General features: G+C 55.0%; 2 long non-coding RNA genes across 2 annotated transcripts in view; one reads left to right on the top strand and one right to left on the bottom strand.

Annotated features, from left to right (window-relative positions):
• The window catches only part of LOC125089423 (uncharacterized), a 40,101-nt gene extending 27,460 nt beyond the window's left edge, over positions 1-12,641 (bottom strand). The window contains exons 1-2 of the long non-coding RNA XR_007123946.1: positions 12,392-12,641; positions 11,014-11,142 (exon numbers count right to left, since the gene is read on the bottom strand). This is a non-coding gene — a long non-coding RNA (uncharacterized LOC125089423). The remainder of the gene's footprint in view (positions 1-11,013; positions 11,143-12,391) is intronic.
• LOC125089424 (uncharacterized) lies at positions 8,528-22,340 on the top strand. The gene is made up of 3 exons (XR_007123947.1): positions 8,528-8,653; positions 22,012-22,086; positions 22,189-22,340. It is a non-coding gene; the product is annotated as an uncharacterized LOC125089424 (long non-coding RNA).
• Positions 22,341-23,012: the final 672 nt, after the last annotated feature.

Raw genomic sequence — 23,012 nt, 5'->3', positions numbered from 1 at the left:
CTGTAGACAGGCCTGAGTGACTCTTGGATTCAGTATTCAGAGGAAGCCAGACGAGAAGGGAAGGCTGGTGAGGAGGAACCTGTGTGTGCAGGGACTCAGAGACATGGTGAACTGAGGGAGGCCTGCTTGGCTGGGCCACAGAGACAGAAAAAGACTGCTTTGGGGCCATGGAGACAGGCAAGACGGCTGTGGACCACGGAGATAGGACAAGACCACTGTGGGGCCACGGAGACAGGGCAAGATGGCTGTGGGACGGCTGTGGGCTACAGAGATAGGACAAGACCACTGTGGCGCCACAGAGATGGCAAGATGGCTGTGGGCCATGGAGACAAGGCAAGACGGTTGTGGGCCACGGAGATAGGACAAGCCCACTTTGGGGCCACGGAGACAGGGCATAATAGCTGTGGGCCACAGAGAGAAGGCAAGACAGCTGTTGGACCAAGACCCAACCACGGGAGTGCTGTGAGTCACATGGACGGTTCCAGCTGATATCCACGGTGACAGGTGGCCACACGCTCCTGTCTGTCCCCAGCAGTGGCTGTTGTCCCACGTACGCTCAGAAGTGCCCAGGTTTGAAACAGTAGAGGACACTCCCCTCTCTGAAGGACATTAGGCAAAAGGATGACAGCTGAGCTTGAGGAGTGAGAGGCCACCCCGGCTGCTGTGGGAGGCTGGCTCAGAGGGGCAGGGCTGCTGGGGAACGAGCAGCTGCTGACCAAGGCGACTGCCTTGGAGAAAAAGCGACCAGGTCTTTTGGCAGATCCCTCAACACTGGCCCAGCACTGACATTAATCTGGGAGTCCCACAACGTCATGGGGCCCGCCAGTCCCAGGAGGTCAGGGGATTAGTGGGGTTTTAGCTCAGATATGCCCACTGGGTCCCCAAACCTGCCTGCAGTGACTTCCCCAGTTCTGGAGGGTGGACGTGGAGTGGACACACTCAGTGGCGGGCAGCACCCTGGGGGAGGGAGTGCAGGGGAGAGGAAGGGGCCTGAGGGGACCCCAGAGCTGAGGACAGTCATTCTGAGTCCTGGGCAGCCCGGAAGTGCATACTGTGTGGAGGAGGGGCGGCCCCCCTTCAGAGTTGCCCCTGGGCTCACCCTCCACAGGACCTGTGGTGACCGTGCTCCCACTTCCGCTGCGATGGCCTCAGGAGACGCGCAGACTCTGCCGACACTCCCTTGGCACCCAGCTAAAAGAGACTGCAAACTTGTAAGCGTGCATGACTTCCTGGTATCTTCTGTGTTCACAATGACATTGACCTAGAGTTCACCTGTGCTCATTTAAGGGCTGTGGATTCAGAGTGGGCCCTAATTTGGCTCGGGGCCCACCCCTCTTGCTTTGGAGGGTCCTCCTCCTCGCCCTCCCCCGGTCAGAGCTCTAGTGTCCCAGAGCTGGGCATCTGTTCTGGCTTTGGGAAGGGGCCTGCAGGAAATCCCCTACACTTTGGTACGAACTTCCATCCCTGAATTTCCACCCCTCCTGGGGGAGGCACTTTGTAAGTCACACCTCATTGCAGAAGAGTGACACTCCTTCCCAGGAGCAACGTTCAGGCAGGAGAGGCAGGGTCAGGAGGGGTTTTGGGGTGTGCCTAGGCCATAATGTTCAGACTGCCTTTCATGCCCTTCTCTGAGCCACGGTGGGCTCCTTGCCCTCTGTTCTCTGGCCTGCCAGGCCGCTGGAGCCACACCTGCTTCTCCAGGGAGAGTTCCTAGAGACCCACCGCCCCGCACCTAACACCACCTTTACTCCAAGCCTCTTTCATGGCAGGCACACGTGTGGAGGGTCAGCACGGCAGGGGTCAGCAGTGCCCGATCCCTTCGCAGCTCTGAAACCGGCTTCCCTGTCATCACCTGCGCTTAGCTCACCTGGAAAAACAGGCCCGTCCCTGGATTCCCTCCTCAAAAAAAAAAAAAAAAAAAAAAAAAAAAATTTTTAATTAAAAAAATTTTTTTAAAAAGGGACTTGAGATTTCCTACATCAAAGAGAAAAAGACGAGCTTTGATGTAATATTGATTTTACAGTTTAGTTTTGATTTTCTTTTTAGCTCTATCCTGGTCAGCCCTGTTTAGGGCTTTGGCCTAATCCGTCCCTGGCCACTTCTTGGGTTCTCCTCCCTTAAAACCTCTGAGAGTCTGTGTCATCAGAAGAAGTATCCCCCCAGGTCCTCAGACATGGCTGATCAGTGTCAACATTTAATCCAGCCCAGGGAGACTGAGATAAGCCCTGAAAAGATTGTGAGGTTGCCCCTACACTTGCATGAGACTCAACACAAAAGCAATACTGAACTACGTAAAAAACAGAAGGAAATGCTGCAAAGCACTGATGGTTATGATTGTATCTTACAGTAAGCGTATTTAATGTGATTTGCTTCATTGGTTCATCTTTTGTTAATTGCTTCTCTGATTTTTTCCAGTGCTGTAGTCATGCATTTCCCCGTTTTCCCTTCTACTGGCTTGTTATTTTCTTGTTAATCTGCAGAGGTTCTTTCTGATTCTGGGCTTCTGTGTTTTTCTGTCATCTCACTTGTTATATAGGTTTATCTTTCTTGGCTTTTAATGTTTTTTCTTCAGGTTTAACTTATATCCAGAAAGTGTACGGAGTGCAGAAATCTTACATTTATAGCTTGCTGAGTTTTATGTACGTGGTCATCTCAGTAGAGATATACAAAACCCCCAGTACCTGGGGTTCCCCCATTAGTACTGCCCCTTCTCAGCCTATACCTTCCCCTGAAGACAGCTTTTGTTCTGACTTCTACCCTCAAAGTGTGTTGGGAAAAACACCAAATTCCTCAATGCTCTTCTTGCTTTGGATACCCTGACTTGCTGGGACCTGTTACCCCTGCCCTTTGAGCAACCCACCGTGGGCTGTACCGTTCCTGAGAACTTCTAGACCCCAACAGTGGGGATCAGTCTTCCTGGTCCTCCTTCCCAGCCCAGACGAAGGAAGCATCTACATCAGTTGCACACTGGCGAACCCAGGAGCTTTGAAAACGTCCTCATGTAGGGTTCCATGCATGAGGGCTCTGGTTTAATCAGTCTGGGGTACAGCCTAGGCACTGGAGTTTTTAAAAAATCTCCCCTGGTGATTCTAAAGTCTAGTCCAAGTTGAGAACTCTTGCTCCAGATCAAGGAGCTTGGGAGGCAACTCCCACCAAGCCAGTAAAATCAATAGTCGCTCAGTGGGTCACGGACCCGCAACTTCGGGCATCCCCACGGTGCTGGTTAAAGCTGGACAATCTCAGCCCTACCCAGACCTGCTGAACCTGAACCTGCCCTTTAGCCAGCCCCCAGGGAATAGCGTGCATGTTGCAGAGAAGGGCCTGGGACGAGGTGAATTCTTAGGTGCTTTGCAGCCCTGACATCCTGTGGTTTGACTCCACCCACCCCCCCTCCATCACGTAGGGTTGTGGGTTTAAGAGACGACACCTTTTAGGGATTGTCTCTTTTTATACTGTCATGGCGAATTAGGTCTCTCATTTTTCTGTTTCTTTTAGATGTGTCCTTAATCAGCAGAAATGGTTTCTCCGTAGTCTCTGTAAATAAGTCTCTTAATATGGATCTCATCTATAAAGTTATTCTCCCCCAAAGAATTTGTGACAATTAAAAAAAAAAAAGTCTTCCTCACCACGCCTGCTTCTCAGTAGAAGGCTGAGTTCATGTAGGTTCTTCCAACCCAAAGGTGAGGCCCATAGGGCCACCAAGCTTTGACCTGTGGGGTGCTACTTGGGCATAGGTGCTTCGTGTCCCCCTGGGGGGCTCCTCAGCTCCATTAAAATGTATCCAAGGTCATCAAAGGCTAGTTGCCTTTGACTCTGCTTTATTACAATTAGAAATTTATCTAACCACCCCCCCTAATAAACTGAAACATGGTAGAAAGTTTTCTGGGTAAAATATTCCTGTTACAGGGCGTCCGGGTGGCTCAGTTGGTTAAGCGGCTGCCTTCGGCTCGGGTCATGATTCCAGGGTCCTGGGATGGAGTCCCGCATCGGATTCCCTGCTCAGCAGAGAGCCAGCTTCTCTCTCTCCCCCTCTCCCTGCCGCTCTGCTTACTTGTGCTCTCTCTCTAGCTCTCTGTCAAATAAACAAATAAAATATTAAAAAAAATATATTCCTGTTACAGAGATAAACACGTAACACAAACATGAAGTCATGCAAATACCCACACAGGGAGGGATGTGGCCCGGTTAGAACACTGTCTGCATGGGGTGAGGTATATGTCGGGTTGCAGGGCTGTGCGGGGGCGGGGCACAGCTGCCCTGTCACCATCACTATGAGCCCATCAGGAGAAATTCATAGAAGGGGTTAGGAAGAGAAGATACAAGATTTTGATCAGAGATATGTCATGGAACACATCAAAATAAAAAGCTTCTGCACAGTGAAGGAACTAAAAGACGACTGACAACCTGGGAGAATGTATTTGCAAATGCCGTATCTGATAGAAGGGCTAATATCCAAAATCTATAAAGAACGGATACAACTCAACACCCCAAAACCAAATAATCCAATTAAAATGGGCAGAAGAGGGGCCCCTGGGTGGCTCTGTCGGTTAAGCGTCTGACTCTTGATTTCAGCTCAGGTCGTGATCTCAGGGTCGTGGGATCGAGTCCCGCGTTGGGATCCACACTCAGCGCTCATTGCAGAATCTGCTTGAGTTTCTCTCTCTCTCCCTCTGCCCTTCTTCCTTTCCCCCGTGGCAGGGGGGATGGGCAGAAGACGTGGCTAGACATTTCTCCAAAAAAGACATAGATGGCTAACGGGCACATGAAAAGATGCTCAATGTCAGGAAAACACAAATCAAAACGGCATCGAGATATCCCCTCACACCTGTCGCATGTACCCGTGTTTATAGCAACATTATCTACGAGCAGCCCAAGCGTCTACTGACAGATGAACAGATAAAGAAGGGGTATTAAACACACAGCGGAATATTATGCAGCCGTAAAAAAGAATGAGAGCTTGCTGTCTGCAATGGCGTGGAAGGAGCCAGAGGGTACAATGCTGAGAGAGACAAGGCGGTCAGAGAAAGACGAACACCGTAGGATCTCACTCATATGTGAAATTTAAAGAAACAAAACAAATGGACAAAGGAAAAAACAAAGAAACCCCAAAGCAGACTTTAACTACAGCAGACACTGCCGGTCCCCAGAGGGGAGGAGGCAGGGCTGGGGGAAGTGGGGGATGGGCCGCGGGTGACGTGTGGAGGGGCCCAGCCGCTGTGCTGTAGCCTGACGCTAAGATCACTGCCTGGTAACTAACTGGGATTAAAATGAAAAACTTAACTTAAAACAAGTGAAGAAAAAGAGAGGGATGTTAGAGAGGAGAATCACCCATGATCCCACCACTTGCAGGTTTTTTATATATTTGCAAACCATCAGCGTCACTTTAGTTCCGGGTGTGGGGCCTCTAAGTGGCCAATGTGGCTGAGAGCACGGGCTCGTGTCAAGGTCACGTGTCAGCTGCGGGAGGTTTTATTGGCAGTTGGAGGAAGAAGATAGGGAGAGAACGTGGGATCGTCAAGTGACACCACGCCACGCGGGACCACCGTTGACCTTCCCGCTCGCCCGTCTGGCAGTGCAGTCCAACTTAACAGTACGATAATGGATACTTAGCGCCCACCAGCTCTTGGCCCATCTCTGCTGCCCTTCTCTGGCCGGAGAAACTGGGATCCAGAGGAGGCAAGGTACTTGCCTTAGCAAACACAGCTCACCGGGGGCAGGGGTGGGACTGGAACCCCGTCTGCCTAATGCCCAAGTCCCTGGCCACAGTGCGGCCCGACCTCTGCGGGCGGGAAGGCCCCCGAAGCCTGGGGCAGACAGGTTCAGGACGCGGCGCTGTTTATTGTTCCTGCGGCTCTCCGCGCAACCGTCAACACGCTGTTTGAAGGGTGAGGGCCGGTGCACTTTGAAGAGAGCGGAGAAGGAGGGCTCCTGCGGGGGGCTGCCGTCCAAACAGATGCGACAGAAACCAGAGGGCGGCCAGGGTGGCCGAAAGGCTGGTGGGTGGGCGGCGAGCCTGCCGGGGCTCCTGGGCCGTCTGTGATGACATGTCATGTGACCGCCAAGGCCAGGCCTGGGGCCTCTGCACGGTCCCTCCCTGTGAGGGCTGGGGCCTGGGCGCTGTGCCCACCCTCCCGGTGGGCACTGAAGCCGTCTGCTGCCAGCCGGGGCTTCCGGGGGCAGACACCGGGGACCACACTCTCTGCCCCCAACAGCTTTGTTATCCCATGTTCGAGACCATGGCTCCGTTCCCAGAGGGGTTTCTGAAGCGAGTTTTGCAGGCCATGACCCACTGTGTGAGCAGAGAGGTGGCCTGGTCGTGGGGCTGGGGTCCCAGACCATGCTCCTAGCGTCTGCCAAGCCCTGTGGACCTGAGAGGCACCTTCCCTGCCCTATTTACACAATCCTGAACAATCTGTGAAGTGGGCCGTTACTACCTCACTTCGCAGGTCAGCATTGGGAGGCTCCAGAGGGTCAAGCGACGTGCCCGGGAGACAGGCTAGGGCTCGACCCCGGGCGGTGTGACCTGGGCTTTACCCCGATATCACAGCCCAGAAGCTACGTTCTGCCTCTGTGGGGAAACGGCAGGCTCCTGACCCTGTGATTTGGCCGCTGTCCCCTCATCGGGTCCTCAGGGCCTGAGGTCTTTCTGCCTCCACAAAGTGAAGGCAGTGAGGCCCTGCTTCCTGGGTCGTCGTGGGGGTCAGAGGAGCCCTTCCTGTGAGCGCCTGCGGTGGGGCGAGGTGCCTGGCATCCAGCATCGCCTCCGTGAGGCCATCACCGGGGACCGAGCAGCCTCCCCTGGGACGGCGGCTGCCTCTCCCGTTCCTGCCGTCGCCCGGCGCTGGAGGTGACGATGGTGCAGCGGGTGTCCCCGAGGAGAGGGGAGACAATCCGGATGAAGCAGCTGCTGCAGACAGCGCGTGCTCCCCGCCACCTGTGCCCAGGCACGTTTGCAGCCGGCCATGGCCGCCGTGCTGGGACGTCCCGCCCAGGCCTGGACGCATGTGGCTCTGTCCCCCCGGCCCGCTGGCGGCCGGCGCACCACTCCACACGCTGATCCGGTCCGTCGGCTGCTGGGCACGCGGGGAGGGCCCGTGGGGTGCTGGGTGGGAGGGAGGCACGAGGGGAAGCTGTCAAGCGTGCATTTTGCTGAGTTTTAGCTGGTGTCCACGGGGTCCAAGTGGGGCCCGGAGAGCCATGGTTTGCGTTAGTCCCCGTGGCCTCTGTGCGGATGACCGTTCCGGCCACTACCCAGCTGGGCTCTCATTAACCCAGTCACACGGGCTGATAAGCCGGAGAGGAAGGAGGGCGGAGCTGAGCCCCCATGAGGGGGTGTGGGGCGGGGGGCGTCTCTGGGCTCTGCTAATTGGGGTTCTCTTCTCCTCTCGATGAGGCTCTGCTCTTTGTCTGAGCAGACAAGATAAGGAGGAAGCTCGGCTTCCCTAACGAGCCGCCTGGCAGGGCTTCGTGGTCACTGCCGAGCCCCTGGCCTCTGCAGGGATCCTGTCGGGTTTGGCTGTGGAATCGCTCTCCTCAGGAAACACGGACGAGCAGTGGCTGTCGCCGTCACTGTCACTGTCGCTGGGGAGCGGGACGCCACCCAGAGCCCCTCTGAGGGAGGCTGCCTCGAGTTGCCACATCTGCCTCCTTCACCCAGAGAGATTTTCCTTCCGAGCGGCTGACCCGTTTGCTCATCAGAATTGCAGAAGTTCTGGGCGCCAGGGACTCCCCAAAGCCATGGCTGCTCTCAGGCCACAGGGGAAGCGCCAGCGCACGGGGCAGAGCGCAAACGTCACATCAGCGACATCAAGCCAGGCTCTCCTTTTGTGTCTTTTCACCAGAAGGACGTGAGAAAACAAATCGTGATTCATCAGCACCTGGTTTTTTTCAAAAACAGAAATAATACCCACCCCTCCCCGAAAAAAAGCTTCGCTCGGCGAATTTGTAAATTAAAGCAGGGAGATGCTTACTTTAAAATTTTAAAGGCCCCACATAGCCGATAGTCCAAACCAAGAATAATATTTGGCGCGGATGCGGATTTTTCCCTCCTGTCTGAGTATACAAAGTATTGTATGTTATATCGACATTTGGGCTAAATCTTTCCCTTATAAGGTGTTTGACATAAATAGCTTTTATTATGTAATTCTTCAATAGAAGGAACACACACATTTCTTAAAGGTCCCAGCTGTTATTGTTATCTTTCGAGACGTGGAATTGGAATCCCAACTTCCAATATCAAATTTTAGCACAAACCCTATAAAATCTATCTTGTCAGAACGTGCCAGAACCTCGAAGCCCTTCCCAGCCGAACAAGCTGCAGCTGGGGCTTCATCCTGACGGCAGAGGCCGACTCCGCGTGTGGGACGGAGGCAGCGAGCCGGCCCCGGTTTTCGCCCGGCTGCCGGCCGGCTGGGGAAGGCGTGGGTTCTGATTAGCCGTGTCCTACGCTGCCTGACGGGGTGACACGGGTCTGTAGGGCCGAGCCCAGGGCCTGGAGATAGGGCCAGCCAGCAGGAATGCAGGGAATGTTTTTCTTCGGACCCTATCGAGGCACACAGACCATGGGGATTCTGTCCGTGGTGACAGCCTTAACATTTGCCAGAGCCCTGGACGCCGCTGCACAAATGGCATTGCCCACCCTGGAAGTGAGAAGGTAACGTTTATTTTTGTATTTTTTTCTCTCTCTCCCATATACAGACTGTAGAAAGACCACCAAGCGTGCGCCATTTTTTTTTCCCACCATGATGTACAATTCACATTTGTTAATCAAAAAAAGTGCCCGAGGTCATCCACCTAGACTTTTTTTTTTCCTTCTTCTTCTTAAACAGGAAACGGGTTTCAGATGTTTATATGTTAAAAAGTAAGGCTACTAATCTGTTTAACCATTTACCAGATCCTGGCGAACCCCCTCGTACATTTTAATGTTCAGACCCCATAGAATGACATTCATTTGATCCCTCTTGTTATTTAGAATGAAAAACAAAATCTTTCGATAGTCACCTGCTTTTCTGGGATGGTTCCAGCAGAGGTAAAGTAAATGAGTAAATGAATCCGGGAGTTCAGCAGAATCGTGCTCACGGGGGTGTTGCTGTTGTGTTGTGTGTCTGAAAATCCAACATTCTCAGGCCATTCTTTACAACGGACCGTGGTCACATGTATTTCTGCGCGTCTGTCCTCCTCGGATTTGGAATGGAGGTTCACAAACGCACACGGTTGGGAAGTCCACAGCAAGGGCAAACGAGTCCTTTCAAATGTCAGAGCTCGCTCTTTGAATCAGCAGGGTATTTTCCATGGTGCTTCTCGAGATTAGGCCGTGAATGGTAACAGAGAAAAACCATTTTCCTCGGGAGTCCGTGATCACTTGAAAGGACTTCGGCCTGATGTTTAGAAATCAAGGTTTTTGTTTTATTGCTGGAATTTTTTTTTTCTTGCCCCGGGGCTGATCATTTCAAACGGTCGCACTGCTGGGGAATGCGTCCCTGTTTAGTGTGGCAAGTCAGTGATATTTTTCTATGGTGGGAGGTTTATGTATTCATAAACCAGGAGAGAGGAGCACAAACAGGGGAGGTTTGAATGTTTTTTAAGTGAATTTGTTAGTATTCAAAGCACTGGTTGAAAAGACAGTTTTAAACATGGGACTCAGAAGGAATCATATCATTTGCTAACCCTGGGTCTCCTGGCCCCTACTCCCTACCCGCCGTGTCTGACCAAATGCTTTACGTCTGCAGTTTGTGAGAGGAGGCAAATGATGGTTTTTGGAGACATTCTGTCAGAGAGAGAGAAATGCTAGATTGGAATGAACTCTTAAAAGAGCTCACTAGTTTCTGGATGGGTAAGAAAGGTATTTTCAAAAATTAAAATGCAAAGACTCATTCTCAATTCCCTTCATTATTAATATTTGACATGAATATCATTAATATTCATTTGATGCAAATATGATTAATATTCACCATATTATAGAATATATATATTGATATAATATTCTACGAGGTCAAAGTATAGTTGTTTTCTTTTTCATCAAACTTACAGAAGTCTGATGTCCAAGGTCCTTTAAGTGGAGTTGGGATGGATATGATTAACACAATTGAAAATACGTGATTTTGGGCAAATGAAAAAACCATTTTGATTTCCTGGGGCACGTTTTAACTCAGCGTTCAGAGGACACAAGGCTGCCCCAGGACGGGTGTTCGGCACCCCCAGCGCAAACACGGTGACAGACGGCGACAGTGTCACCTGCACTGGACATGAGCGACAGTAATGGCAAGTGGTCCTGTTGAGTGAGAAGCTTCTGTCGAACGGGTCCGGCCGAGCATCAGCACCGCCACTGAGGCTGGTCCACACGGAACAAATCCCCACCTACCCCAGGCTCCCTCTCCAGGACGTGTCTGCCGCCCCCGAGCCCGAGGACCCCGGGTCTTGCCCAAGGACAGCCCTGCTTCAGGAGCCCTTTGCAACGCAGCAGGGTGCTGGGGGAGCAGAGAGGAAGCCCGGCATAGCATCTGTGCACTCCTGAAAGGCCAAGGAGCGAGCAGACAGAGGGAATCAGTCTGAGAAGGGGGCAGACTCGGGGCCGGGGAATTTCCCGTGTGGGGCAGGATGTGGGGTGTCGGGCTGGCACTTCCTCCCATGTGAAAATCGTAGGACATGAACCACTCTGGCCCAGCACCTTTTTTTTCTTTCTCTTAACCATCTCTCCGGGTCCTGGACTGTTAGGAACAGAAAAAAATGCCTAAGTCTGCAAATCCCGGGCAATCGCCGTGTCAGCTTGGAGCCGAGATGTTTCCCAAAGAACACCTGGGCGGTGTAAATCAGCACAGCGGTAAACACTTCAGGCCCGGCAGGCCGAGGGCTGACGGGGCGGCACCCTCCCACCCGGCGGGCTCCATAAACCAGGCTCTGGTCAGCCACCATAAACGTCCCTCTGGCCGAGAAAGATCGCTCTCCGGCGGGGAGCAGAGCCCCTGCGACGAGGCCACGCAGATAACGGACAGCCCTCGCCACTGTCCGGCTTACCCTGGGCAGCCATCCGGAGTAGCTGTCAGAGGTCTGTGTCCTTGTGAATGCTTCGTGACACCTAGAGAGGTGACCGGGACCCCTGGCCTCAAGGTGGCTGTTTTTGAAGGTGCCATGCAAAGATAAAACCTAAAAAGGAGAAGAAAAGAAAAGGTTTATTTTTTAGACACTGGTAATAAAATCTTCACAGGAGCAGTGACAATAACCAGAAGATCTGCACGGAGTGTCCCCAAAGTTAGCAGAAACCAAAGTGTCATTCCCTGCTTGAGAACATAGTGAATTAAGACATTAAACGACCCCTCTTCTGCGTGCCGTCCTAGCCTCTTGCACGCCTAACGAGTGAGCGTGTGTTTCGTGTAAGCGATTGTTACAAAAACCCGAATGGGGAAAGGCAGATGGTGAAACGTGCCCGAAAAAGATCACCTCCTTGGGAATTTCTTTAGATTCTGATGCTCTTCTTAAAAAGGGGAAATCTCTCCTTATAATTATCTGATTAGGAGAAGTCTTTTAAATGACATTTTCTGCCTTCAGCCAGACATTTGGGAGGACAAGCAACATAAACTTTATAAACGCGGCCTCCGGTTCAGGCTTTTTATGGCTTTCTACCCACAGCGCGGAGTAGAGAAAAGGAGGGAACCCGAGAGCAGTTTCCCTGCCTCTGGGATCGACCTTGCACCAAAGAAAAATAACCCGGAGAAATTAGTCTGCAGCCAGGAACGAAGCCGGGATCGAATGGTTGCTGATCGGAGCAAATATTTAGACGGGATAAGTCAAATCGAGCATTATTAAATAAAGCTTATTTAATATGTCTCGAACAGAAAATGTCTCTTGAGGAGCATTTTAAACATGGTCTTGGAGATCCGCTGGGGGCACGTCCCGCGCTACAGTGGGGCACACAGGATCTTTCCTACAACAGACTCATCGGCGTTTTCCCTTCACAAAGCGTTTTCCCCCCATGGGATAAAATGAAAGCAGCGAAGTTTTTAGGTAGCTCGTCAACACTGTTAACACAACACAATCAATACGAGAAAACTGGCCCCTATTTTCAAGTTTATTCATCAAGCGGAACGCAGCCTGGTTGCCTGGGTGACAAGGGTGACAGGGGTGACGGGCGGCAAGCCGAGGGCCTGCGTGTGTGTGTGTGTGGGGGGAGTGACGGTTTCCCAGCTCGGTGCAGTGGGGCAGCAGCGGACCCGCGCTCTCACCAAACCTAAAACCACTCTCTAATGGGTTTTACAATATTTACATTTTCTATTTTATTTATAGGATGCCAGATGTCTACATTCAAATGAAAAAAAAATTCACTGGGCATATAAAGTCCCACCCCTTTCCCACATTTGCTCGCTCATGAGACATGTGTGTCCCTGCTGCGGCGTACCTGCGTGTGCTCGCCACCTCGGACCCGGGCCTGGGGTCTCTGCAGGGGGTCGGGAGGGGAGATGGGGCGTCTGCTCCCACCGTCTGTGTGGCCATGGGTGTGTCTTTAATTCTGGACCACATTTTCTCCTGCTGTAAACAGCGAGGGGGCTGGGAACCTGCGGAGGCTCGTCCCGGCTCAGGGATTCTTTGCCCGTTTCAGCAACCACCCTCTGGCCCATGGCCCTCTCCCGGCCCCCCTCCTCCCGAGAACCGGCTCACAGCTGGGCCGAGAAGGGCCGAGCCCACCGCGTGCCGCAGTGTACGTGTGTGCTTGGATGGGTGAGCTCTCACGTCTTTCTTCCTCACCCTGAAAGCGAGCCTTTTACTCACTCTATCGTTTTCATCGCCAACCGACTTGACCCACAGAGTGGACAGGGGACCCGCCACCCGGAGCCCCTGTCTGATTTATCCACCTGAATCGTAGCTACATGTCCTCTGGGGCAATTCGAGACCCTGCAGATTTCCTTTGTAAAACCTAATCTCTCCCGGGGCCCTGGCTCGGGAAATTTTATTCCCTGTCCCAACGCAGACAGATGAGCGGTTTGCCTTCCAGCTCAGACCCAAGGCCCGTGCAGCCACCCTGAGCTGCAGTGTGGGAACAAAAGCCCCACTGAGACGAGGGTGTGGAGTGGCGGCCCTGAGTGCCGTCCTTCGTTCCTGGACAGGTGTTGCTGCCCCCTTCTTGGCACACTGCTGACCCCCGCGCATGCAGGCCCGGGGGAACAGGGGCCCTGGCGATGGCCTCCCAGCAGGACGGCGGGCAGCCCGACAGCAACTCCTGTGCTGAGCTTTCTGGGCCCTCGTCAGGCCATAGGGTTCGGGACAGCTGGAAACACTGGCGGGGAGGTGCTCAGAGTATGGTCTGAACCCCGGGTGGACAGGCAGTGGCCCAGGGGACTGAGGCCAGAGTTGGAGCAATGCTGCTCTAGAAAATCCTCATGTGCCACTCCGGTTGGTCAATGAGAGTGACTAGGAAGCCAGGCTTTCCGTCCCAGCCTGGGTCCGCAGCCCTGCCCCTCTCCAGCATCAGTGTGGGAAGCCCGGAGGCCTGGAGAGGCAGGAACTAGAAGACTGGGTGTGTGTCCTTCCTGGGACACAGGGAAGAGAACCGAGGGAAGGGGTGACAAGTGGGTAGGGCGGGAGCGAGAACACTGTAGGGTTAGGGATGAGTGGGGAGGAGAAAGGGAGGCTCTGCTAGCAGCTGGGCTGGAGCCCCGAGGAGAGGCTAGGGGAGGGGCTGGCGAGGAAGGGGCAGGATGGACCCCGCATCACCCTCCCCTTCATGGCCTCTCAGTCAGCTTGTCTCCTGCTGTTCCCGCCCGAAGCCTCCCAGCCCCCTGCCTGGTGACTGTCCCTTGGGGTCCCTAGAAAGCATGGACAGTGCAGATGTCTGGTGCCACGGCAGAGACTGGGGAGACGCGAGTGCTTCTTACCAGCCCCCGGGCAGTTCCGTGGACAGCCGGGGACCGAGACCCCCTGCCTGGACCCTAAACTTCTGAGGCAGGCTTCTTGTGTGAGCTGCCCTGCCTAACTGCAGACTGCGGAGGCTTTGCTGTTCAGAACCGCACCCCGGAGACGCCCCGTGGTGGGGACCAGCCTGGGCCCAGGGGCTGCAGCAGCTGGGAGGATCTCCAGAGCACCCCGGGCTGTGCGTTTGAGGGAAGCAGAGACACACGCAACAGGGAGATCCCTTCCCAGACGCCTGCTTCTGCTCTGCTTGTGGCGCGGGGCTGCGGGCAAGTGAGGGTCCCCTCGCTAACGCACACGCCCTGCTTCCAGCCCAGGGCCTCGCCGTCCACGCTGGGGAAACAAAGATGCTCTGAGCCCAGGATGGGACTTCCACAGAGCTCCCTCCTGTCCCCATGCGGCTTTTTTTCCTCCTCGGTAAATGTAGCATAAGACAAAACAAAAAGCACAAAATTTTAAAATGTTCTAAGAAGAAACTGCAAATCTTGATGGACTGGAGCCTCCACGCCTGTTATGTGTCCTCGGTGATTCTGGTGCCCCGCCGGCCCCCTCGCTTTCTGGTGAAGCGCGAGCCTCCGTAAGGAGCGCTGACCCGCAGAGAGCATCCAGCAATCCGGGCACTGTCTGGGGAGCTTCACAGGGCCTCACACGTGCCCTCTGGCAACCACCCTGTGGGGCCGACATTCCTTCTGTGCCCATTCTGCAGATGGGGTAAGTGAGGTGTGGGTGGCCTCCCTGCAGCACATGGATAGCACGTGCCAGAGCTGGGGTGGGAACCCGGGGGACTCGGCTCCCCTGTCAGCAGTCCCGGGAGGAGAGGCTGGCACTGGGGAGCTGGAAGATGTCATGTTTTCTCGGACAACCTCTTGGTGTCAAAACAGCGGCCCGGCCAGCTCTGCTGCTCTTCGTGGGGCGCTCCTGCTTCTGAGGGCTTCCGTTCGCTGCCCCACAAAGGGGGGCTCAGCTGGGGTGGTCCCGCAGGTGTGCCGCCGGCCCGGAGCCCCCACCTTCCAGAGACAGGCACGGCCGGCCACTTTCCTCCTCCATCTCGTCTCCCGTGGGGATGGTGACGAGCTGGGGTCTGTTTTTTCTCAGGGAAGAGAAGAACCCTTTCTGGAAATACCAAACCTCTCTTCACCGAGACAAAGCTCGGGGCTTGAGACAGGAAGAAAGTGGGGCAGGCCTGGGAAGCACGCAGGAGTGCTGGCTGACCAGCAGACCCTCCGCGGCCCCGACCCGGCTCCAGCCTCTCTATGAGCAGGAGCCACGCACCGCCCCCAGCTCCGCCGAGATGTGAGCATCTCGAAATCGCAGCAGTGCTCGGAGGGCAGGGGGCCGCAGTGCTGTTCTGGGGGGGCTGTGGTTTCTGCAGAACCAGGCCCCTCCCCTGCCAAACCCCCACAGCCTCGGAGCCCGGGAGCCATGCCCCCTCTGCCTGGGCCCAAGAGCCTCCCCCTGGTCCTCTGAGCCCCGCCAGCCCCGCCGCCGCCTAGGCTGTGAATGGGTCTAGGCCTGCCTCTGAAGTAGGGCTGTGAGGATTATGTCAGGTGATGACCCATGCTCCTGAAAGGCCAGCTCAGAGCCTTCTAGAACCTTCCACAGAGTAGTAACAGTAAGAAACAAAGGGCACAAGTTGGGTACCGACCAAAGAAGGTAGGGACCACCTCGGACGCATTTTTCGGATGTGAATCCTAAAGCACAGAATGGAGCTGACATTTGAGCCCAGGGTCTGGTGGAAGGACAGCCAGCCTCCCCCCGCAGCCTCCCCACACCTGACAGATGGTAGCCGTTATTGTTATTATTTTGGCGGGGTGGGGAGGGTGGATAATTTGTTTCTCAAGAAACATTTTATTTGGAGATGACTGTAGATGCCATGCACTGGTAAGGGATGACCTGGGACGATCCCTGGACCTTCCCCCCAGTTTCCTCCGCTGGGGACATCTGGCATAGCTGCGGCGTGACGTCATGGCCAGGATATGACATCAGCACGCCCACGGCGTCAGGCAGGCCAAACAGCAGCCCGCTTCCCAGGAGGGCTAGGTGTGCGCTCACCCTGTCCCCGCGGGACCCCCGCCCTCCCTTCCTTTTACTGAATGTGACCAGACGCTTGTGTATTTGATGTTCACACACACCCCCGCCCCCTGTGGTGTTCACCCCCCACCGCCCCCCGGGAGATGCAGGTTCCGTGAGGTCGCAGATTTGTCGATGGTTTTGCTACTGTTTCCCCCACTTCCCCCGAGAATAGCGCTTGTCACTTGAGGCTTTAGTACATATCTTTTAATGGATGGATGAATGCACGACGTTTTTTCACAGAGCCAGACAACCTTTCTGAGCTCTCTTAATAAAAAATCTGTAAAATGGGCTGAACACTCCCGACTGGTGGGGTGTGATGAGGACCCGGCCACATAAGGTGTGTCGTGTATCTGGCCCTCAGTGTCAGCAGGGTCTTGGCCCGGGAAGTCGAGCCATGTGTCCTCCCACACCCAGGAAACTCCCCCTGCGCCCCTGGCCTGTGTCGCTGTCCTCTGGGGCCTCTGGGGTTTGTCAGGCCCTGGAAAGGGCCTGCGATCTTTCAGCAGTCAGAGCATCGCTAATCAGAGGTTGCGGCACTTGAAGGAGGCAGGCCTTCTGGAGGGTGGCATGTGCGTCTCAAGTACCTGCGAGAAGTCTGCTAATTCTGCTCACTCAGAACAATAAACAGCTCAACACCCGCCCTCATTCTGGGCCCGGGGGCCCCGGGGCCCCTCCGGGATTCAGAGGACAACAGGCATTTCCTCCACTCCATGGAGACGAGCCCCTGCTTAGCACCAGCTCTGTAACCCAGTCCGCACCTACCAACCCCCAGGGCTCTCCGCAACCCACACCGCCCTCCCACCCCGCCGTGTCAAGCTCCACAGGGATCCCGTAGCCGCAACAATGTAACATGCCTAATCCAAGACGCCGTCCCCGTCCCCAATCTGCCAGTCCCCGTCCGCCTGTATGGTTCCAAACTGGCAGGGATTTGAAAACCAGTATGTTTCTTCCTATTGCAAAATAAGTATCTTATGTGCATTATAAAAGGAAACATTCCTTACAGAAAGCTTACTAATGATGAAATGGACACATGGAAGGACTAATTTATTGCTATCCAGAACCCGGCCGTGTAGAGATTAGCTGCTTTACGCGTTTTGTTATATTTTCTCGCTGTCTCTCCTTCTCTATGTATATATATAAAACATAGTTAGAATTATTATATAATTTTAGATCTTGTTTTTCTCATTAGCATTTTTTAAAAAGACTTTATTTATTTGAGAGTGAGCGAGGAAGCATGAGCGGCGGGAGAGCAGAGGGAGAAGCAGGCTCCCCGCTGAGCAGAGAGCCCGCCTGACACGATGCGGGGCTCCATCCCGGGACTCCAAGATTATGACCTAAGCTGAAGGCAGACGCTTAGCTGACTGAGCCCCTCAGGAGCCCCTCTTATCACCACTTTCTCATGAAATGTTTCCATTTCTTTAAATATTATTTGGGAATATGTATATTTTAAGTTAAGAGAATTGAATCCTGTAGCAGATGTAGAAGATGCTTCTGCCGGCGTGGACAGAAAAGCCAGGACAGGACACCGTGGGGACGTCTGGAGCCCCAGCCCGTCCCCTCCTGGCTGGTACGAGGGCCGCTCCTGGAGATGCTACTTCCTGCACGAGGATGTGGGGGGGAATCCTCGGACGATCGTGTGGGCCTGCCTGCGTGTTCCCTTCGGTAAGCTCCGGGTGGAGGAGTGACGGCTCTGCGGGTGTGGACGCTTCTAAGCTGCCGTGTATATACTGACAGATCGCCGGGAGGAGAGGCTGCGAATTCTTTTACCCGCCCATCAGCTGTGCACACAAACGCCTGTTACCCTTTGTCAACACTGGGCGTTAAGATCTTTGCCTTCTTTTTGTTTTGTTTTATTTTGTTTTGCTGATCCAAGGAAAAGTCAGCCCCGTGGCTCTGACACAGCCGACTTCATTCCTAACACCTTCATCCCAACCCGGGCTCTGAAGGGAGCTCCAAACCCAGTAGCCAGAGCACAGGGAGAGCTCCGGCTGGGTGTTAGGGAAATGGGGAAGCTCCCAGTCCGTGTCAGCATCCCGCTCCCTCTGCGGAGCTCAGAGTGGGGACGGGGCCGCCTCTCTGGACAGCTACCAATCTTGGCTGCCTGCAGGAAATTCGCTCTCAGAGAGGCCTACCCAGGAACTGGGAGCTGGAGGAAGGGGCACAGAGCCTTCTCATGAGACTGTCGCTAGGGAAAACGGTTTGCAAACTCTCCCGCTGTGGCTGAACTAAGTTTGAGATAAGGAGCCTGCCCCTATTAAAGAGCAAATGCTCCCCGTTGAGAACCTTCTGGAGCCTGTGGTGGGGGTTGGGGGCGGGACTCCTGGCTTCAGCGGGCTGGCGTCGCATGAGGCCAGTGGGGGCTCCTGGGGCCGGCGCCCCAGTGCCTGACCGAGCTGCCTGTCACTGTGGATTCCTCTGCCGCAATGACACGGGGCATCGGGGCATCGAGAAGAAGGGACAAGGGGCTCATGCCGTGTGCAAAACCCGAGAACAACAGAAGTGTCTGGTGGGCGGTGCTGAGCCCTCCTGCCGCGTTCCCAGGGCCTGCCTGTCTTCTCTTCTGCTGGCACCGGCTTGACTTTCCTTACATGGAGGAGAAAGCAGCACGCGTAAAGTGAGCCACGGAAAGGGTACAAACCCGTGGCACTGAGCACACTCACTACGCCGTGAACATCTTTATCCTCCCCAGAGAAACCCGACCCAGCCGTCGGCACTCCCCGCTCCCCTTAGTCGGCCCAGGGACCACTCTTCTGCACTCTGGCTCATTTATAACCTGCCCATTCCAGACACCGCATGTCAGCGGAATCCTACCCGACGCGCGCCTATGAGCTCGCTGCCTTCCCTCCGCCTGGCCCGGCCCAAGGGCTGCCAGCCATGCGCCTGTCCATGCCCCCTTGCACGGCTCAGCAACATCCCGCCGTGAGCATGGGCCCTGCTCTGTCTCCCAGTCACCTGATGATGGACACTTGGGCCGTTTGCGGCTCTGGCTGTTGTGAACAGTGTGGCTAGGGACATTCTTGTACATGGTTCTGCTCAGGGGCCTGTTTTCAAACTTTGGGGTACGAGACCAGAAGTGGGATTGCTGCATCTCCTGGGGACTCTAGGTTTAACCTTCGGAGGAGGTGCAGGCTGGTTCCCTGGCAGGTGCCCCATGGTGGTGGCCACCAGTAGCGCAGGTGGGTCCCGACCCCTCCAGCTCAGGCTGACCCTCACCGCGTCTTCCCAGAGGCCTGTCTTGTCCTCCCCATCCATGACACAACAATTCCAGCATCGGCGGGGCCTCCCCCTGCGTGGTCGCCCGGCCCGTGGTCTATCTGAGACCCCCGACGGACTGCGGTCCCCTTTCATGTTCCAATGCCACGGTTCCCTGACCACCTCTCCACCTCTCCAGCCTCAACTTCTTCCTTGAGAAAACGGGGCAGGTGGAGCTGGTGGAGGGGCTGCTTGGAGCCCAGCTGGGCACGCGGTGGTGTCACAAGAACACAGGCTGGGAGGCCCCACGGGAAGGCGCGCAGGGTGCTGTCAGAGGCTACTGGGGGGACCACAAGCCTGTGTCGACTTCACAGCTCACTCTGTTGCTATACGTAATGCAAAATGGACGATTAGAGTCACCGCTAAGGAAGACAGGCAAGCGCTTCTGATCCGTGAAGAAATTCCCAGGGCGGGTGGATGGGAACCAGGCGGGTTCTGGTGTCGCTGTGGTAGAGGGGGTGGTGTGTCCGGGGGCAACCCCCACTCCAAACCAGTGACTATTAGGAGAGACCGGACGCACCAGCTCTGCGACACGGCGGGCCTTGTGTGCAGCCCTTCATGGACCTAATCGATGCAGTGATTTACAGAGAAAAGGCCTTTCGGGGGCCACCTCTGGCACCGAGGTCTGGGGACTTAGGGGACAAAGCAGGCATCCATCTTCAGCTGTGACATGTTCCTGTCAACAGTCACTCTAATGGAAACAGGACCCAGCAGGACAGTGTGGCAGCCTCCCCTCTACTCCACAGAACCCTGTTCTTCTTGGGTAGTAAAGGGTAGGGGAGAGCTGCAAGGCTGCAGGGCAGGGGCAGGGCAGGCAGATGGCAGGGTTTCAGGGCAGGGGGTGGGCAGGGCTTCAGGGCAGGGGGAGGGCAAGTTTGCAGGGCAGAGGGGTTGGGGGAGGCAGGGGGATGGCAGGGTTGCAGGGCAGGGCAAGGGGAGGCAGGGGGATGGCAGGGTTGTAGGGCAGGGGGTGGGCAGGGCTTCAGGGCAGGGGGAGGGCAAGTTTGCAGGGCAAGGGGAGGCAGGGGGAAGGCAGGGCTAGAGGCAGAAAAGGCCCTGCTTTATTTCCGCAGTTGTCTGGGCCCCCTTGGGCTACCAGGAGCGGAACCAGCATCCCCTGGAAGTCTAGCCTCCCACAGGGAGCGAGGCTGAGCACCGTGCTGAGCCTCACAGGCCCAGATCTGGAAGGCGGGAGCCCCAGACCGGGAGGCCAGGCATTGGGGGCTTCCGAGGAGGACAGGGACTCGCCCTGACCTTGGACAGAAGTTGGGTTTGGAAGATGCTCTTTCCAGCAGGCTGTGATCTCAGGCAAGTCTCCCATCTCTTCCAGGGCTACATTCGTATCTGTAGAACGAAGATGCCACCTGACGGGGCACGTGAGGCAGACAATGCCTCGCTGACACGTCAACAGTTTTGCAAGTGTAGAAAAGGGGGATGTTTTGGCCCGTGTCACCCAACACAAGTGTAACTCAAAGTGCACACGTGATTTAAGACTTTCGAGTGACCATGTTTAGGAAAGACGCAAAAAAGAAACAGGTGGGGTTGAGTTCAAAATATTTTAACCCATTATGTCCAAAATATTACCCCATGATTAACATAAACATGGAGCTATCTGAAATTCCTTCCTGCCTTTCAAAATACGGCAGCATGTCTCCGTTTGGACCAGTTCCACGCCCGTGCCCAGCAGCCACGTGCAGCCGGGGGCCTGCGTACCAGGCAGCTCGGGTCTACACCACCACGGCCCCGACACCGTGTTGTATCTGCTGGACGGCCCGTCGATCCTGACTGGCCTGTGGCTTCTAGTGGTCCCCACGCAAGAGCTCCCTGGGGTTGAGGATGGAGCAAAGGCGGGATCCGGTAGGTTTTTGCAATTTCCACAGCTTTCGGGTCCTATACATTTGGGGACGGGATTAGTTGAAAAATCTGTTTGTATACAAATAAATATGTGATGTGGTTCGGAAAGAAGGACGCTCATGGCAGGGTCATGACAAGAGTGTGGCTGCGACATTAGCCATGGGCCGCAGAATTCGGTCACGTGGAGGTAACCGGTGACCTTGACGAGGGTGGGTCAGTGACGTGGTGAGGGGAAGCCAGACTGGAGTGGATTAGAAGGCCAGGCGGTGCCATTTCTGTGTTTTAAGTAAGAAAATCTGGATGGACGCTCACCAGACTGTTACCTGGTTGTCTCTGGCTGGTGGCGCATGGTGGTTCGTCTCCTTTTCATTTGTATGCTCTAATTTTCCCACAGCAAATGTGTGTAAGTTCAGGGATTACGAGGTTTCGAAAATGGACGTGATATACTGGGATGGTAATAACGTCCGCTTTTGGGGCGGATACACGGAAAGGGGGTGGAGGCGTCACTGACTGTAGTTGGGGTGCGAAGGGGCTGTGATTTCCCTGAGATTCCGTAACACCGAAGCTCTCAAACCCCTGTCTGACCCCCAGTTAGCCTCACCTCAGCTTGTGAGGTCCTCCCTGACGTCCTGCCCCCATTAGACTATAAGCAGTTTCGGGGAAGGGGAAAATTTTGCTGTGCGTCTACTAAATGCCTAGCACTCTGCTCGTCTTCATCTTATAAAGATTTTTTTTTAAATTTATTTATTTGACAGAGAGAGATCACAAGTAGGCAGAGAGTCAGGCAGAGAGAGAGAGGGGGAAGCAGGCTCCCCGCGGAGCAGAGAGCCCGATGCAGGGCTCAATCCCAGGACCCTGGGATCATGACCTGAGCTGAAGGCAGAGGCTTTAACCCACTGAGCTACCCAGATGCCCCTCGTCTTCACGTTATAGATGAAAACAGTGAAGCTCAGAGGGGGCGAGATGGCCGGGAGCCGGGGGTGTTCAGCCTCTGGGTTGCAGGGGCAGGTGAGTGACGGGGACAGTAAACCCACGTGGGGCTTGCTTTGTGCTGGGCTCTTTGACAAGCATGGAACTAACTCCTGTGCATTCGTCCTCCCCTCCCAACAGCCATCAAGAGGGAGGCACTCTTCTTGTCCCCCAGTTACAGGTGAGAACTAAGCACAGCAAGAGGTAAGTAGTCGCCTGGGTTCACAAGCTCCTGGTGAACAACGGTGTCTGGGTTTCGAAGCCAGACAGTCCTTCTCTGGACCACGTATCCCTTCCTCACTACACAGACCACGGCTCCTTCCTCTATCCCACGGGGATGACAGACTCCTTCCACCCCACACAGACCACGGCTCCTTCCTCTGTATCCCACCGCCTGCTCCCTCCAGGGTGAACTCCACCCATATCTCTGAAGCTTCTGGGCCTCCCTGTGGGCCCCAGCATGGTGGGCACCAGAGTTGGACTGCCCCCCCCGCTGACCCCCGCAGGAAGACCCAGGGTGCGCCTTCAGTGCTGCGCTCTAGGCTCTGAACAAAATCAGGGGAGTCTTAGGATCGGGACTGGAGGAACTGTAAAAGGAGAAGTGTGAGCAGCAAAGAAAACAAATGTGTGTGTGTGTGCACGCACATGTGCAAGCTGTGGGAGTGTGCTTTTGTTGGGGGGAGGCAGAGGGGTCCTGTTTAATTTAGGCAAAGGCTGAAGCTGGTTCTTGCTGTCAGCAGGAAACCCAAATGAGGAGATAGGAAAGGTTCCCAGGGATGCCACATATCTCGAGCCCTGCTTCCTTCATGTCATTCTCACCCCCCAGGCCCCGTGCGCCCACCAGCTCGGGTAGGACGCTCGTGCTGCGGGTCTGGTGCTGGCCCAGGTGTCTGCTTAGGGGCCCCCGGCAGCGAGCAGGAGCCGGCCGTGTCGGAACTGCACCACTGCTACCCACATCTGCCTCC

This window comes from Lutra lutra, chromosome 17 (genome assembly GCF_902655055.1).
Source record: "Lutra lutra chromosome 17, mLutLut1.2, whole genome shotgun sequence".
Lineage (NCBI taxonomy): Eukaryota > Metazoa > Chordata > Mammalia > Carnivora > Mustelidae > Lutra > Lutra lutra.
This window is presented reverse-complemented; position numbering and strand designations above follow the sequence as displayed.